Genomic DNA, 20622 nt, shown 5'->3' on the forward strand with positions numbered 1-20622 from the left:
GAGGTTATAATGAATGTATGAACACAGTTTAAAATTCTTGAGATTTAACTTAATAAACTTTGCTTATCATGTCGGAATAATATAAAGATAAAGTTTAAATTTGGTTGGAAATTTCCGGGTTGTCACATGCGAGGAGCCGAGAAATTATGGGAAATACCATTGAAATCACAAAAGACTCCAAATTAAGCATCATTATCAGATTCTCTACCATGATTCGTTCTTATTGTTACTATAGTACAACCAAGCAAATTTTGTATCTTAGTAGCAAAAATTATAAATCTTTCACACGCTTCATTCTTATGTTTTAGAAATAGTGTCCATGTATATCTTAAGAAATCATCTACTATTACTAAAGTATAAAAATTTCCTCCATAACTTTGAACGGTCGATGGCCCAAATAAATCCATGTGTAAAAGTTCTAGACATATTTTAGTAGAGATAAAGTTTTTAGGTTTATGACTTGCATGAACTTGTTTTCCTACTTTTCATGCATCAGAAAAGGGACTTTCATATTTCAATTTAGGCAAGTCTCTAATTATGTCTTTTGAGGATATGTTATGAATTAGTTTCATGTTAGCATGCCCTAGTCTCCTATGCCATAATATAGTAGTATCATGTATAGATGTGAGACAAATATCTACATGTTTGAAATCATCTAATTTACATGCATAAAGGCCTTTCTTTCTAATTCCATTTATGATACTTTTACCATCTTTTATTATGTGCGAGGAATTTTTAGTAAATGTCATGTTATATCCTTTATCACATATTCTTCCTACACTTAGCAAGTTAAAACTTATATTTTTAATGTGTAACACATTATTAAGTGTAATCTTTTGATTAGTAATGTTACCTTTACCGACGATTTTTCCTTTCACATCGCCACCAAAGGTTACATCACCTCCATTGTGCTCTGTATACTTTGTGAAGAACTCTTTGTTGCCCGTCATGTGTGTTGTACATCCACTATCAATTATCCATTCTTCATTTTGTACAACACCATTGAGACAAACCTATATTTAATCAATCAATAACTTTGGTACCCAATGTTTTTGGGTCCGGGATGATTAGCACTAAAGACTCCTAATCTAACCCACTTTTTCACAATATTAGCATTGTTGTTCTTTTTAAGTAGTGTTTTAGTTTCGACCTTTCTTTTTCCAAGGTTTTGATTGTTTATTCCTCTTGAAGAATTTTTCACAAATGACTTAACTTCTTTTCTATTTGTTTTAACTTGATTAATTGTGGAAGTCTTAGGTTGTGGTATTTCCACTACTTTGGGTTTAACAAACACTATAGGCTTATGTTTGGTTGATTTTACCTCAAGTGTATTTTCCTTGTATCCTAGCCCTTGTTTGTTGTTTGTTGGTTTTTGAACACTCAAATTTTTTTTTAACACTTTACTACTTCCATCATATTTTGAAAACTTAGTTTTGTTTTCAAGTAGTTTGTTAGTTTTGTTTAAAACAAAGTTTTCATGTTTTAAGTCATCACATGTAAGACAATCTTGTGAGTTAGATATCTTTTCTTTTAGTCGTAAGATTTCTAACTTAAGCAAGCTATTTTCTTCCTTCAAACTTGTGTTTTTGTTACTTACTTTACTACTTAAGATACATAATTTAGTAAAGTTGTCAAAACAAAACTCAAAAGAATTTGAAAGTACCTCATTGTTGGTTTGTCCGACTTGTGATTCCTTGTCGTCATCACTTGGAATATCAATGGCCATGAGACACGTTTTGTAAGACCCGAATAATCACTGTACAGAAGTGTAAATAGGGTGCATATAGTGTGGGGGGCTGTATATAATTAAACTGAGGTCAGAGGCTGCCCAGGCCCTTGTGCGCGCCGCGCAAGGGTAATTGTGTGCGCCGCGTACTTGCACTGTTGGCAGATTCCAGCTTTTAAATAAAAGTTTAATGAGGGGCATTATGGTCCTTTCACATGGGGCCGGTTTTAGGGCACTTATGGCCAGATTTGTGGTAGTTGAAGCACATTCAACACAATCACCAACATCATCTTCAATTCCACTTTAATCTTAGAGAGAGAAACCCTTTAAGTGAGAGAAAGCTTGAATCAAGGAGGAAGAAGCTTGATCCGGGTTAAAGCTCAAGCAATAAAGTTGTTCATCTAGCCGTTAGCTACGTTTTGGTTGTGGTGGTATGTTCTAACTTTGATTTCCTTACTTTAATTTGTTTAAGGGTTAGGGTTTAGGTTAGTGATGAACATAAAACCCATATTTTGGTGAATTTGGGTGTTCGTGGGTAAGATTGGGTCATGAGGACCTAAGGGTAACTAACCTAGGGTTTCAAAAGGTTAATTGGTGATTATGAGTCTTAAATGGATAGTTAATCACTCGTACACTTTGTTGTTATTGTAATTGGGTGTATTTGGGTTGTGGATGACCCAAATGGGTGTGTTGACCTCGGAATGGGTCAAAAGAGTTTTGAATGACCTAGTGATGTATAGTTGGGTGATTTAATGCCATGGTCACTAGTTTTAGTGATTGTTGGTAGGTTTGGGCCTATAATTGGTATTATGAGAACAAAGGATGAACACTTACACTAAGCGGTCTATTTGGACGGGTTAAGAGTCCCATTTAGATAAGTGTTGATTGTATGTTAATATCATAGGTAATTTCGTTGACGGTTGAAGATCTTGTGGGCTTACCTTCGTTTTGGATAAGAGGTGAGTGGAATGATTAAATGCGTATGTATATAATGTATTTATTTGTATGCTATGGTTTAAACCAAATAGCCGGTAGTGCCATAGTATGTGCGATTGTAATGTCGTGCGAGGTGTACGTGAAATACTATATATTTTTATACGAAAAGCGATACAAATTACACAAGTTTTAATTATTTACAGATGGGATATACCTAAACCTTGCTACAACACTATAGGCAGTGTACCTAATCGTAGAGTAGTATAGTTTTTAGTAAGTCCGGTTCGTTCCACAGGGAGACGACTTATTTTACACTATATTTTAAACAACTATATTTGTACAAAATATATATTTTTATATATAATAATAATATAAAAGGGGGTTTACCATTTAATGACCGGTTTGTCGATTTTATATTTTAAGTCACAATTAAAACCTAATGAAAAATATAAATGACGATAATTTAAGTGCGATAATTAAAAGTCCAATAAATAAAATGTTAGTAAATAAAAATGCGATAATTAAAAGTGCAATTAAATATGAAATAAAGGAATTATGCTTATTTAAACTTCCGTAATCATGATGTTTGACGTGTTGATTTTTAGTTTATTCCCATGGGTTAATTATCCTTTGTCCTGGATTATTTAATATGTCCGCCTGGTTTTTTTCCATAACAATCCATCAGTCATAAATATAAAATGCGAGTGTCCTCGTCAAATTATCCTTATACCCGAAGTCAAATATTCCAACTAATTGGGGACTTAAACTGTAACAAGGTCTTAATACTTTGTTTAATAATTACACCAGGATATCGACTGCGTGTAACCCAAGGTTTTAATACTTTGTTATCAATTATGCCAAGTGTCCTTGTACATAATTTCACCCCTGTTTTAATAATTCTAGTGACTATTAATTCATTCCCGTGTCCGGTTAAATGAACGATTATTCATACATATAAATATCCCGCCCATCGTGTCCGATTGAGTGTATATGGTTATTTATAGGTACGTCCAATTGTAATTCTTTATATTAAAATTAACAAACTATCATTTAGTTAAACAAATATAAAGCCCATTAATAGCCCATAGTCTAATTTCCACAAGTGTCGTTCTTTTGTCCAAACCCCAATTATGGTACAAAGCCCAATTACCCAATTTTAGTATTTTAGCCCAACATCATGATTACTTCATCTTAAATAAGCATAATAATAACTTAAGTACGAGACATTAATTTAAAAAGGAGAACATAGCTTACATTGATTATTTATCGCGTAGTGTTACACGGACAGAGCTCCGACTTTAAAACCCGTAAAATAACCTTTGCATAACCCAAAACTAATCTAATATAAAACTATACTATACTATATATATATATATATATATATATATATATATATATATATATATATATATATATATATATTATTACAGAGGAGTATTATTTATTTTTTATTGTGTAAAACTCGGCAGAAGCTAGTTGAATTTATAAGAAATTTTGATCCTGGTGTGCTCCGCGATCGTGGAGGTTTAAGCCTTCAGAGCTCCGCGAGTGCGGAGGTCTGAAATCCAGCTCACAAATTTTTAGCCATTTGCTTGTCGACGTTTTATTTAAATATATATAATATATAAATAATTTATATAATTATTTAAATATTATATTATATTCTTGTGCATAGTTGACTCATAATTTTTAGTCCGTTGCGTCGGGCGTTGATAGTTGGCTCAGGTCCCGGTTCCGGATTTCCGAACGTCCTTTCGTATAATTTAATATCTTGTACTTTGCGTTCCGCAACTTGTACTCTTGTCATTTTTAGACGTTTCTCATCAATAATTTGAACCACTTGAATTGTATCTTGTACAGTTGAGCTTTTTGGATGTTTGCGTCTTCAAATCGTTGTTTTCGCCTTTTGTCTTCGCACTTATTTAATATAAACGATTACAACTTAAAATAGGACAATTACGACTAAATAATTTACATATTGGGAGGATATTGCTACTAAATATATGTTCATTTGGAGCACTATCAAATATCCCCACACTTGAGCGTTGCTTGTCCTCAAGCAATACAGAACTTGAAATTAAATTACACGAATCACTTTTTTATTCTTCACACTTTATACATCAGTGATTTTGATACGGCGGTATGAACAATGATAGTAACGATGTGGTTTACAGTCCCACATAACTATGAAAATTTAGATCCTTTAAGGAAATTGGATCTTTATGAAAACATTTGATCTTTTGAAAATTCAATCTAGCTTTTACCCTAGATAAGTTTTCCGGAATAACCCTTCACCGGTGTTTGCAAAATATTTTTGTGGGTTTTGTGGGTATCAGATTTTAAAATTTTAGCTCAGAACTTGCGGTTTTGTGTCACCCACTTGCTAACCTTGTATTAGGAAAGCAACACATCCAGTTTACTTGTCCCGTATATTACCTTTCGGTAAACTACCGTCCAGTTGTAAAGGAAAGCGTTGAACAAGCAACTATTAAGGCAATGTCTAATGACATGCAGATGTTCATGGTCTACAACGTGTTGGATGCAATTACTATCCTTTGTAGGAGCAATAGTAAAGATCACCCTTATAATTTTTCGGTCTGGCACAAGGTCCTGTCTTCGACCATGCTATGCAACCACCGTTCTTACAGTTGACACCCGATTTGGTTCAGATGACCTAATGAATTCTAGGTGAATTTCTAGGATTTTACGTTCAATGGTAATGAACGCATGAAAATAGGTTTTCAGAAAACAAATCGGTTTTAATTTTGATCAAAATATTTTCTCGTTCAGGCTCGAGTTTAGATATCATCGAATTCCATGAGTTTGTAATTCTCAATCTTTAAGGTCAATCTCAAGGATTGAGTAATATCAGGCTTAAAAGCTGATTTTTGATCTTTAAGGAGATTATCCTTTCTGGAGGTCTGATTCATTAGTCTTATCAAGCTAATTTGCACGACACCCTCCCCATTTTACGAGACAGATCCTCTCATGGTTAGGATAAGTCTGACCACATGGCGACCCTGTTTGATGCTGAGGTCCGTGGATTTCCTGCTGATTTTAGAGATGACTTTTCTAGATTTTTCGTCAACCTACAGCTGGTCTGGACGACAACTTCTTGACCTAAATCAAGAAGCGCGTGTCTTTTTCGGAAGACTTTACTTCCTTTTAATGATGAAATTGATTCATCGTGTAGATCCATCTATTCTTTCAAAAGTATTACAATAAATCGGGTAAAACAGTTAGTTTAGTCCAAAACAAAAGCACCTGCAATAACTTTACAGAAACATGTGATAGATAGTTTTTAATTGAATAACTTGGTACATTCTCCCCACACTTGGCTTTTTTCATGCGTCTTTTTATATCTTAATAAATAAATTCAAGCGTTTTAGTTGTTTATCAATTTATGTCCTTTCCGAGGTAACGATAATTTTGGTATTAACACCTAGTTTTCATCGTTCATAAATATGTATAAACATGATTTTGAATTCATTTATTTGATTTTTTTTTTAAATTTTCACAAAATTTGGCAAATAAACCAAGTGCAAACCCGAGAGAATTTATAACCTTTCCCCACACTTGAGATCATACAATGCCCTCATTTGCATGAAATCAGACTATAATTATAAATTCACGAGGGTGATAAGTGTAGAAAAGTGATTAAAAATACCCTGTTTGTAATTACAAAGCTCGTCGAATGATAGATGGCACGCCTCATCGTTCATTCCTTCTTGTTTTATCACACATGTTTTTCTTCAAAAACGGTTGCTTTTCTGAACTGTTTACTATTATTTGAAAATGCGTCTTTTACCCTAACTCATCATGCATTTTTATTAACGAGTTATGCACTAACCCGAACCCCTAATTTAACGTTAAGTGGGGTTAGACTTCCCCACACTTAGCTGACGACATGTGAAGTCGGTAGAATAAGTTCCACGAATTAAAATAGTGAGCCAGTTATTTACATCTCGGGTGGTATAAAATATATCAATGGGATTAAAGTTTAGACCCACCCTATCATCACTACTTAATTCTTTTTTAAGTGTAGCTTTTAGTAAATGGATATGTCTCTTTTCTGGTTCTTGGTCAAATGGATCGTTATATACCGACATACATACTATAGGGTGGACAATTCCTAACATTTCCTCCCGTTCATTCTCGGGATCAAAGGTTTCACCTCTATTACCCAATTGGGTGAAATCCGAGGTGTCATTATCTATTACAGCTCGTAGTTCATCTTCAGTAGATGACTCGTCTATTGAGAATATTGGGTTGGAAGGTTGTGGCTGGATTGAAGCAAATTCTTCTTCATTAACGGTCCTTATTGGTTCCTCCACTTTGGTCTCGGAGGTAAAATTTTCAACGTTATCGTTTTCCCAAGAGTACCAATTTGTCACCCTTACTTCTTCTTCATCCATTGATGGATTTATGATTTTGTCGGTAGAGGCTAATGTGTCGATATGTTGTGAAATTGGTAAAACTGAATAAAAAGTATCATCGGGATAATTGGTGATTTCGGAGCTCTCGAATTCATCAAAATTCGATGATATGAAATTTTCTTGCACAATACTCCTCAGATCAACAGGTGTGTAATCTGATAGGGTTTCGGCTTGCCGATTTACAAACTCTCTCATTTGTTCATTTTGAGCATCGAGTTCTTCGAGTTTGATTTTCATATTGTCTAAAAGATTTTCAGACACATAATGTTCCTCATCTTCTGGTTGTTGAGTTTGGATATATTCTTGGGAATAATCCCAATTTGAATTGTATTCTTCATAATTATTCCATTCAGGTTTCATGGGTGCGTAATTTTCTATAGGAACATAATAATAACATTCCCATGTTGAATGATAATCTCCACAGATTTCACAACCAGTTATTGTTTCATCATTCGTGATCCAAGATTGACCGAACGAATTGTCATCAACACCCGTTTGAGAGTATTGATTAAATTGATTTCGGATGTCATAAAGAATTTCCAAAATATTCTCGAGATTTTCCATAATGCGCTTATTACTAAATTTTAGCTACAATGTGGTGCATTTACTTAATTATCCTATTAGTTATAAAAATAAAAATTATATAAGTTATCAAATTAATAGACTTTTCTGCTTTTGCCCACGTTTCGAATAGCCAATAGATGCAGCAGGGAGCCAGAACCCTTTAAATCGAAAGCTCACAACTCAGCCACTAACAAATCCAACTATTACTACGAACCAGAAAATTTCATGTCTATCAATTTAACCGCTTAAAATAATTTTTCGTTTGGAATTTTAGAGAAGAAATAGAAAATCTATGTCCTAAAAACTAGTGTGTCGAGAAATAAGAAAGAAAAAGATTACGCGTCGAAAAACGTCGAAAAATAAAAATAAGAAAGAAAACGTCGAAACTTAAAAATCTAAAAATTAAATCTAAAAATTTGCGCCTAAAGGTATTAAAGCTTAAAGGAATTCTATATCTAAAACGGCAATAACTTAATTAGGCACTAAAATCTAAAAACAGTGTCGCAAAATTTTAAAGCGCCTAAATCTTAATCTTAAAGAAAAAGCACTTAAGGGATTTTACGGCAAAGCCTAAAAATCTAGAAATATAAAATAACTACGACAAGAACTAAGTTTAAAACTAATTACGAATGATAAATATACAAATTTCGATTAAACGATTAAAAAAACAAAAAGTAAAAATAAAACTTAAGGTTACAATTTTTATAAAAATATTATTTTTATATTATTTATTAAAAAGTATTAATTTATATAATTAAAATTAATAATAAAACTTAATATAACAAATTAATTAAAAACTTAAACTATATAATATTATATATAAAACCTAATTAGGTTTAATAATAATAATAATAATTAATTAAAACCTAAATCGTATTAATTGCTGGACCAGGCTCGTGTCAGACGGCTCCGCGAATGTGGTGCCACGTGCCAGGCGAACTCCGCGAGTCGTGGAGGGTGAAAATTCAAATGAGGTGCTGGTTTCATTCGACAGGTTCTGAAATTTTTTTTTTTTAAAAATTTTATATTATTTTTCTAAAAATTATATATAAAAATATTTACACAAATATATATTAAAAATAAAAAATATAGCATTTCGACGATTCCCTGGCAGCGGCGCCAAAAACTTGATGTCGTGCGAGGTGTACGTGAAATACTATATATTTTTTATACGAAAAGCGATACAAATTACACAAGTTTTAATTATTTACAGATGAGATATACCTAAACCTTGCTACAACACTATAGGCAGTGTACCTAATCGTAGAGTAGTATAGTTTGTAGTAAGTCCAGTTCGTTCCACAGGGAGACGACTTATTTTACACTATATTTTAAACAACTATATTTGTACAAAATATATATTTTTATATATAATAATAATATAAAATGGGGTTTACCGTTTAATGACCGGTTTGTCGATTTTATATTTTAAGTCACAATTAAAACCTAATAAAAAATATAAATGACGATAATTTAAGTGCGATAATTAAAAGTGCAATAAATAAAATGATAGTAAATAAAAATGCGATAATTAAAAGTGCAATTAAATATGAAATAAAGGAATTATGTTTATTTAAACTTCCGTAATCATGATGTTTGACGTGTTGATTTTTAGTTTATTCCCATGGGTTAATTATCCTTTGTCCTGGATTATTTAATATGTCCGTCTGATTTTTGTCCATAACAATCCATCAGTCATAAATATAAAATGCGAGTGTCCTCGTCAAATTATCCTTATACCCGAAGTCAAATATTCCAACTAATTGGGGACTTAAACTGTAACAAGGTCTTAATACTTTGTTTAATAATTACACCAGGATATCGACTGCGTGTAACCCAAGGTTTTAATACTTTGTTATCATTTATGCCAAGTGTCCTTGTACATAATTTCACCCCTGTTTTAATAATTCTAGTGACTGTTAATTCATTCCCGTGTCCGGTTAAATGAACGATTATTCGTACATATAAATATCCCGCCCATCGTGTCCGATTGAGTGTATATGGTTATTTATAGGTACATCCAATTGTAATTCTTTATATTAAAATTAACAAACTATCATTTAGTTAAACAAATATAAAGCCCATTAATAGCCCATAGTCTAATTTCCACAAGTGTCGTTCTTTTGTCCAAACCCCAATTATGGTACAAAGCCCAATTACCCAATTTTAGTATTTTAGCCCAACATCATGATTACTTCATCTTAAATAAGCATAATAATAACTTAAGTACGAGACATTAATTTAAAAAGGAGAACATAGCTTACATTGATTATTTATCTCGTAGTGTTACAAGGGACAGAGCTCCGACTTTAAAACCCGTAAAATAACCTTTGCATAACCCAAAACTAATCTAATATAAAACTATACTATACTATATATATAATATATAATATATATATATATATATATATATATATATATATATATATATATATATATATATATATATATTATTACAGAGGATTATTATTTATTTTTTATTGTGTAAAACTCGGCAGAAGCTCGTTGAATTTATAAGAAATTTTGATCCTGGTGTGCTCCGCGATCGTGGAGGTTTAAGCCTTCAGAGCTCCGCGAGTGCGGAGGTCTGAAATCCAGCTCAGAAATTTTTGGCCATTTGCTTGTTGACGTTTTATTTAAATATATATAATATATAAATAATTTATATAATTATTTAAATATTAAATTTTATTCTTGTGCATAGTTGACTCATAATTTTTAGTCCGTTGCATCGGGCGTTGATAGTTGGCTCAGGTCCCGGTTCCGGATTTCCGAACGTCCTTTCGTATAATTTAATATCTTGTACTTTGCGTTCCGCAACTTGTACTCTTGTCATTTTTAGACGTTTCTCATCAATAATTTGAACCACTTGAATTGTATCTTGTACAATTGAGCTTTTTGGATGTTTGCGTCTTCAAATCGTTGTTTTCGCCTTTTGTCTTCGCACTTATTTAATATAAACGATTAAAACTTAAAATAGGACAATTACAACTAAATAATTTACATATTGGGAGGATATTGCTACTAAATATATGTTCATTTGGAGCACTATCAGATTGTGCTATGATGTGAACCAAAGAGCCGGTAGAGTCATAGTATGTGTGTTGTAGTGTGCACCAAAGAGCCGGTAGCACTACGGCACGAGTTGTTAGAGTGTGAACCAAAGAGCCGGTAGCACTTTAGCGCGAGTATTACTCGGGTTATGATGTCAACTAAAGAGCCGGTAGCATCATTACCGGTGAGTATGGTGTGAACCAAAGAGCCGGTAGCACCATGACGCGTGAATGGTTATCCATGGTTGTGTATTGTATTGTAGCATATTGTATTATGTCGATTATTTGTTATTGATTATGCTAGTTGCGGTTTTAGAGATTATTAGCTTTGTACTTGAGATGGTATGCTAATTGTATTGCTAGCATGTATGCGGTATGTGTGTAAGTGATTGCAAGTAGGTATATTATATATGTATGTGTATAATTATTGCACTCACTAAGCTTTGCTTGCCCTTTCGTTGTTTACCTTTTTATAGGCTTCGACGTGGATAAGGATAAGGGCATTCGTTTGGATTAGAGATCCCGCTTTGTTTTGATAGAGGACGCTTTTTGGATGTGTTAGCTTTTAAAGTTTGACCGAGATTTGGGTAGTTTAACCCCCAAACATCATGCTCTAGTGTCGTTTGGAATTTAAACTAGTGTGGTCGAAACTTACATTTTTTATTATTGAAACGTGTTAGTTTTACATATTAGAACATGTTGTGAAAAGCGTTTCGTCTAAATATGTCGGGAAGTGGGAGATCTTTATTTGAAAATTGACAAAACCGGATAGAAGCTGAATTGGCCTCTGCGCGCCGCGCACTACACTGTATAAAAAAAAAATTTAAGTTCGCATGTTTGATTGTATAACGGGTTGGGTCGTTACACGTTTCTTTTTCTTCTTCTTGTGTGTCGTTTTCTTCATCATCCCATGCACCTCCAAGAAACGCTTTTTCATTCTTTCTCTTAGGATATTCACTTATCAAGTGGTTTGGGTCACAGCACCCAAAGCATTTTTGTACAAACTTTTTCTTGGAATCGAATGACGTTTTCTTTTGTTCCATTAGGGGACGAACATGATTACCCGGCCTTCGATAAAATTTCTTAAATGAACGAACAATGAATGCAAGTTATTCATCATCATTTAGAATATCATCATCGTCATCATCGATGTCATATTCATCATGAATCTTAGCCTTTAGAGTGATTGACTTGTTCTTCTCTCTTTTGGCTTTTTCTACCTCATCATCTTTATCTAGTATGACTTCATGTACTTTGAGATTTCCAATGAGTTCATCTAGAGTTAACTTCTCCGCATTCTTTGATTCGTTAATTGCCGTCACCTTTGGTCTCCATCTTGATGGTAGGGCTCTTAAGAATTTTTGAACATATTGCTTATCCGTGTAGATTGTACCTAGAGCTTTTAAACTTGAACAAATATTGTTAAATTTAGTATAGGCACTATATATTTTTTCATAATCTTCAATAACAAGATTTTCATATTTAGTTATAAGCAATTCTACTTTATTTTCTATGACTTGCGGGTTTCCATGATGGGTAACCATGATACTATCCCAAATTTCTTTAGCACTACCCATCATAAAAACTCTTTCAAATTCTTTCCTAGGCAAAGCATTAAAAATGGTCATTTTAGCCTCATAGTTTTTACCTACATCAACTTTGTGTTCCTTAGTCCATTCATCCTCGGGTATGTATATTTTAGTTTTCTTATCATCACTAAACTTAAATGGAACATAATCACCCTTAGTAATAATGTTCCAATAATCTATATATTTGGAGCGGACATACGTTTCAAATCGATGCTTCCAATAACAAAATCCTTCATTTTCAAGAAGTGGAGGCCTTTGCATGGAGCATCCTTCACTATAGTTCAAGTTCTCAAATTTTTGTTCCATGATCTTAAACTCTAAGATTTGCAAAAATTAGTTTTAATTTCAAATTAGTAATTTTTGACAAAACGGTTAGAGTAACCGCTCTGATACCAATTATAAGTAACTAGAGGGGGGGTGAATAGTTACTTAGTCAATTTTTAAAAAATTTCTTTGAGTTTTGCTCGAACTTGAACTTAATATAGTGTTACTTGAAATGTTTGTTCTCAAATAGTACTAACAAGATACATGCATATATAAATGTAATCAAAGAGATAAGGGAAGAGAGAACAAACACAAAGATTTATAGTGGTTCGGGAAGATGTTAACTAATCTTCCTTAATCCACTCCTCAATTCTACGAATTGAGATTTTTCTTCACTATGATACTCCAAACTCGGTGGAGTGTCCGGATACAACACTAGTACTTCGATAAGCCACAACTTGTGAACCCTTACGTCCCTTTGAAGACTTCACAAACACTTATAGCTCTTACCACAAGATCCTAATGCACTATTAGCTCTTACCACAAGATCCTAATGCACTATCCTAGTGAAAAACACAACTACCTTCTAGATCCCTTTATAGTTTACAAGTAAACTTACAACTTAAGCTTACAAGTACTCTTGCTAGAATCACTCAAAAAGATTATAATTAAATTGTGAGAATGATAACAGTAAGTATGTGAAAATATAAGTGCAAAAGGTGAGTCTTCAAATGCTTCAAGGCTTGGCTTTTATAGGAAAGAGAAATCTGCCTGGAAGCTACACGGCTCGCTGCACGGTCGACCATGGTTCGACCGTGTACCTCTGACATCTGATTCTTATGGCCGTTTTTGTCCTTTGAAAATTGTCATTTTCCCCTGTTGAATAGCTGCAACTAAAGGCCAATCATCTCTGAAATTATTCCCATTACCCCTTTTGTTTTGGACATAAGCATGGATGTTGACATGTCCATTAAAGTAGAAAGTCTTCAATCTTTGACCATTTGTCATTGATTACCTAAAGAGGTGATTGCAGAATTTTGTCTCTTGACAAACCATTATCTTCCAAAATCTTCATCACCCTTTCTGTAACGACCCGTCAAAATCGCTATTGACACGGTACGTTATTCATTTATTACATAGTGAGGTTTTGACCTCTACGTGATACGTTTTGTAAACATTGCATTCTTTTGAAAAGGCACACCATAAATGAATATCTAATTCCAAGGTTTTTAACATCTGATGATTTCTACATATAGACAATCACCGTAAATAATAGTTTACAATAATACATCTGTTGACAATGCAGTCAAAATAAGATACATGGTGATGATTTTGTGAACGCAAAGTTTTCTCGAATAAAGCATGTATGACTCCATGCACATAGCTTGTATAACGTATAAGCAAACAGCGGAAGACTTCTAGGAACCTGAGAATAAACATGCTTGAAAGTGTCAACACAAAGGTTGGCGAGTTCATAGTTTTAATATTGCGCATACTCTGTATATAAAGGTGGATCACAAGATTTCAGTTGTTTTATCCAAAACGTTTATCAAAATATTCTACGAAACTGAGCACCCTGGTAACTAAACTTAACGTATATATAAAAAGTACCCTGTTTTAACATACCCCTGTTTTAACGATTTTTGAAGACGATATCGGTATGTTCTTGATTCTATTACTATTGAAGATTTGTTCAAGTTTGTTTATCTTTGTTCAAGTTAATATTATTTGAAGATAGACTTACTTGAGGACAAGCAAGGTTCAAGTGTGGGAGAATTTGATATTGCTCAATTCATACATACTTTATATCACAATATCGGTTTGGCTTCGGTTATTTTCGAGTTGTTTTTGAAGATATATTGCTTATATTCATGGAGTTTAACGCCTTTATGTCGAGAGGTGTTTTAGAGATATTGTTGGTGATTTATAAGATTTTTGACGAGAAAATGTCAAGAAAAGTGATCGCATTTAAAAATAAAATGAGTTGTCGTCCTGTCATGAGCTATCAATTTAATATATGAAGCGAAGTTTAAATGCTCAATATTTTTGTCATTTATTTGAAGAAATCCCGTAATGTGAGATCGAGTAAAGATATGCAAACATTAGTTTCATGGATGTTCGGTGATAAAGTTTGCGAATGAAATAATTTTTTTTTACGAAAGACAAGTTTATTTGAGTTGGGCCGTTTCTTTTCTCTTGGGCCTGTATAAAGTTGAGAGATGCCACACCTTAATTTGCTAGCCGAGACATATCACAAGAAGTAGGGACCAAGCAATTGTATTTATTTATTTATATCCCGTCTCATATTTTTTGGACTGAGTATGAAACTTACAATTTTTAGATTAGGTTTCTTTTTTATTATTATTCTATCCTTTATCAACTCATGAGGAGGCTGAGTATTATTCATCTTTGGTATTGTTGCTGTACGAAGAAAAAGAGGACACAAACAATTGGAACAATTATTCTTCAAGTTTGGTTTTAATCAATTGGATCTATGTTTCGACATTCAAATGAGTTGGTATTCTCTTTTTAATTTTTATTGTTGATTACAATGATTAATAATTTATGTCATAATTGTTTGTTTGTTGATTCAAGTCTAATTATGTGTAGCTAAATTTTTAGTATTCACTTAGATGATTGAACCTAGGTGAAGGATTGCTTGATCTTTAATATGTACTGATAATTACTTTTGATTGTGATTCTTAATTACTCCCATTAATTGATCCCATTGATTACTAGTTTGTTGGTTTATGTAACGAGAGTTACTAGATCAATTAATTTATCTAGGTTATTGAGAAATAAATAGATAAGTTGAATTACATACGGGACACCGGTGTAATTAGATTAGTAATTAATCCCATCAATTGAGTAGGTAATTGTGAAGCCTAAAGAGGGACACCGATTTACCCTTCAACTGAATCATAATCTTGAGTAATTACAAATGATTGATTGTGTTCTTCAGAAGCGTATGGGAGACCAACGTGAAAAACCGACACTTTCATGATAGAATTAGTATCTAAGTTAGGGACACCAGCTTATCTTACTAATTGATTAATGAACTTGGTTAACGAGAGTTATACTTAGGGATTTAATTACATTGTTCTTAATAAAAGAAATCCGGAACCTAGGGAATTGAATCTAAGTGAATACCCCTTATCTATTTGAACTCGTTTTTAGTTTCTTTGTTTTAATTACTTTTTAATCAAAACCCCCATTTTACAACTAAAATCTCTAGAATAATTATTAGTCTTTTTAATCCTAAACTCTGCTCCCTGTGAACGAATTCGTAAGTATATTACAATAAGATTAGTTATTCGATCCTTTTGTGAGAAGCAATTTTTGGAGCCGCTGCCGGGGACCGGTGTGTCTTAGGATTTTAAAAGCTTTTAGTTATTCGATCCTTTTGTGAGAAGCAATTCTTGCAAAAGTTACTTCTCTGTTATTTTTATTTTCAGTTTTACACTTTGGTTTTGTGGTGGTGTGATCGCAGGTTAGGTACTAATAACTCTGGAACCGTCTAGAGTTTATTATACACGCAGCAAAGCTAAAGTTGAGCAAGAAATCGCCGAAGGTTTCTAAGAGTTATCTTTTTATATTCCGGACTTTGAATATATTAAGAAGGAGGAAGATACAATGGGTGATCCAGCGCGAGGTCAATCCATGGAAGCTTTAATAAAGGCCACGAGGGCTGGCAATGGACATGCCATTAGATAACCGACAGTCAACATAGATTTTGAGGTCAAGGGGCAGATTCTTAACATGATAACTCATCAATGTCAATTCGTACCGAAAGAGGATGCATTTGAGCATCTTCGGAATTTTAAGAGTATTTGTAAATTGTTCAAGATTGCGAATGTCGAAGATACAGTTATCTACTTGAGGGTTTTTCCTTGGTCATTGAAAGATGACGCCAAGGATTGGTTAGAATCATTGCCTGAAGGTGATATTGATAATTGGACTACGATGGAAGATAAGTTTCTGTTGCGTTTCTTTCCAGCTTCTAAGGCTGCTCAATTGCAAAGTGACATTAATCACTTCACTCAAAAGCCACATGAGACACTTTATGATGCATGGACACGGTTTGGTAAGATGTTATGTAATTGTCCTCAACACGGGTTGAACAACTTCAATAAGGTCCAGATCTTCTATAAAGGTGTTAATGTGCCGATGAGGAAAGAAATAGATATTGCTACAAGTGGTTCTTTGATGAAAAAGACTCCGGATGAATCTTACAACATCATCTCCGAAACGGATACACACTCATATGATTGGCATCAAGAGATGGATATTTCTCGCTCTTCTCATGTCGCTAGTACCGAAACTAGTGATGAGCTCGCATCGGTTAGAGCACAACTAGCAACTGTTAAAAGACAAATGGAATCGATGACTAAAGAGATGCATGCTATGAAAGTTGGTTGTGAGTTATGTCAAGGGCCACATCTCATAAAGGATTGTAATCAGGCATCTATGGAAGAGCAGGTGAACTACTTGGGTAATCAATACAATAATCAGTACCAAAGAGGTAGTTCGGGTTATCAAATGAACGGACCACCGGGGTTCGTTAATCGAAATCAAAATCAGTCATATGTGGATAAGGATCCTTCATTAGAGGAGTTGTTGCGGGGTTTTATAATAAAGACGGATGAAAGCATCACGACATTGAGGCAAGATAGTGAATGAACAAAACAGCAAGTGAGAAGTCAACATGCCTCGATTCAGAAATTGGAACGGGATGTGGGGCGTATAGCTCAATCGCTAACGGAGAGACCACCCGGTACTCTCCCTTCAAATACGCAAACTAATCCGAACAACAATGGGCTGCCTCGAACAATCTTGACTAATAACCACCGAAATGATGTGAAGAATAAAGAGCCTCAAGTTTCTAATTATTCGCAAGTTAATGCTATTTCTGGTGTTGAGGGCTATGGTTCCGATGAGGTTATACCGACTTATACATTTCATGGTGAAGATGGTTGGATTCGAGTTAGTGATATAACTCCCGTGTATGGTAATTACTTAATGAGTTTGATGATGGGGAGTTCTTCTAGTTCGGGTAATCAAGAGTCGGAAGTGAAGAGTCTTGAGACTACCGAGTCTCCTGAGTTCAATGTTGATGAGATTAAAGTGGAAGAAGAGGTGAAACCTTCACCTGAATTGAAAGTTTACAAGCCACCCATTCCATATCCAAGAGCTATTCAATTCAAGCAACCAAAGGACACTATTTGTAAGTCTATTAATTCTAATGAAAATTTTTGTGTGCATGTACCTTTGGTTGATGTTCTTGCAGGTATGCCCAATTATGGGAAATTTTTGAAAGATTTAATGGCAAAGAAGGGTGAGCATGAGCAGGCATCCTCCGCGTTTCTTGAAGCGGAATGTGCTGCTATTTTGGAAAAGAGTGATATGCCACCAAAGTTAGGTGATCCCGGGCCGTTCATAGTGCCCTGTAGGATTGACGACTCTGAAATTTTTAAGTGTTTAACTGATTCAGGTGCGAGTATCAATGTGATGATCGCTCCAAATCCATATGGACGAACACATCATTCATCGATTTCATTGTGAGGTATTTGACCTCTATATGATACGTTTTGTAAACATTGCATTCTTTTGAAAAGGCACACCATAAATGAATATTTAAATCAAAGGTTTTCGACATCTGATGATTTCTGCATATAGACAATCACCGTAAATAACAGTTTACAATAGTAATTCCGTTGACAATGCGGTCAAAATAAGATAATGGTGATGATTTGGTGAATGCAACGTTTCCTTGATAAATATGCCATGTAAGACTCCATGCACATAGCTTGTCTAACATATAAGCAAACAGCGGAAGACTTCTAAGGAACCTGCGAATAAACATGCTAACAAGTGTCAACACAAAGGTTGGTGAGTTCATAGTTTTAGTGTTTCGAATAATCTGTATATAAAGGTGGATCACAAGATTTCAGTTGTTTCATCCAGAAATGTTTATCAAAATATTCTACAAGATTGAGCACCCTGGTAACTAAGCTTTAACATTATAATAAGTACCCCTGTTTTAACATACATGCAACCAACGTGTACTAAACTCAAACAGCATACGTCTATTTTATAGTTCAGGCTAGGGTTTCTATACCTGGAACAGACGGGGATGTCAAGCCCTATGGATCCATATACTACTACTCGCGCCCACCAGTTCTTATAACCGGCAGTTACTAGTTACCAAAGCTAAGGGATTTTCGGTTCAAACTCGGTATAGAATTTAGTATGTACTTTTGTTTTTAAAATAAAGTGCATGTATTCTCAGCCCAAAAATATAGTTTGCAAAAGCTATTAAAAAGGAAGCATATGAAACTCACATTAGCAGTACATAAAGTCGTTCACCGAAATGTGATCGAAAGTTGGAATACCAAATAACCGTAGATTTCAACCTAGAGAACATATGTTGGTCAATAATTGTCTATCAAGCTAGGTCAGGTCATAGTGTATCACAATCCTAATGCTCGAGATCGACATACAAAAGTTATCCAAAGTCGTTTCAAAAAGTCAATTTTGACAATAGTTCAACAAAACGAGACGTACCTTATATAAGGATTCATTTACTCGGTTGGTAATATTCAAAAATCCAATTTATCAATCTCGTAAACAAGTTTTTTAAATCTTATTTGCAGATTCAAAAGCAATTTCAATTAACGTCAATCATAATTCAGTTGATCATATCTTTTAATCCGTTCATCGAAACTATTCGATATCTAAATGAAAAGTTATTGATTTTTCGCCAGTTTTCCAAAAACATGCATATCATATACCTTTTATCAGTAATATATGTATTTAATTCGTGATTTATCATAAACTGTTTAACGACGAAATTTAGCATACAAGCATGCATAAACATATATACTCGAGCACTAGACATGGATACACTATTAATATATAAAAGATAAGATATGAATGCTCACGTATCAATATTGAGATTCAATATTGCAGGAAAGTACGTAGACGCAACAGAGATGATAAACACTAGGTTGACTCACGAGCAAAAACCCCGAACCATACCTATAACCTCCATAGCAATAACCCATAATTTCCTTAGCTCTATTTCTCTCGAAAAATCCATTTGAAAACATGCGAGCAGAACCTCGTCGTAGTATTTTATGTATATCATTAATAATAATACAACTAATAATAATAATACGATTAATAATAATAATAATATTAATCTTAATAATAATAATAATAATTATATAATAAATATAAATATATATATATATATATATATTTCTGTGAGAGAGTGCGAGAAAAAAACAGATGACAAAATGAACCAGAAATCGACTTGCTTTATAGATGTTTTCTGGATCCAGCCTCCATGCGATCGCATGGAGTTTCTTTAGTATGCTCATGCGATCGCATGAGCTTAAATGACAGCTCACATTTGATTTGTTTTGTAGTTCGTCGACATATTTAAATATATTATATATAATATATATAATTTAAATTAATTAATTATATATTATATTATATTCTCGTGTATAGGTGACTTGTAATTTTTATTCCAATAAGTCGTACGTCGTCACTCGACTTATGTCCCGGTTTCGGTTTTTCGAATGTCCCTTCGTACACTTAGAAAACTTGCATTTTACGTTTCGTGTCACGTACCTTTGTCAAAATATAGCCTTAAATTATCCCTAAACTATACCACTCAAAGTATATCTTAAACTTTCGAGTGTTTTGGAAATTTACTTCTATAAATCATCATCTCGTAGTATATACATATACATATATACATTTTCATTTTGAAATAGTGTTTTACTGCAGCAAATTTACTGTAGCAAATAGTGATTTTCGAAAACACTGTAGCTTTTCGGGTACTGTAGCAATTCAAAAATACTGTAGCAATTTAGTGTTTTACTGGTTCATCTTAAACTTTTTAGTTAACTTATCTAAATATCAATCGAATCAATAATCGAATGTTACTATCGTTTACTAAATAACTTGAAATCATATATATATATATATATATATATATATATATATATATATATATATATATATATATATATATATATATATAT

This window comes from Rutidosis leptorrhynchoides, chromosome 2 (genome assembly GCF_046630445.1).
Source record: "Rutidosis leptorrhynchoides isolate AG116_Rl617_1_P2 chromosome 2, CSIRO_AGI_Rlap_v1, whole genome shotgun sequence".
Lineage (NCBI taxonomy): Eukaryota > Viridiplantae > Streptophyta > Magnoliopsida > Asterales > Asteraceae > Rutidosis > Rutidosis leptorrhynchoides.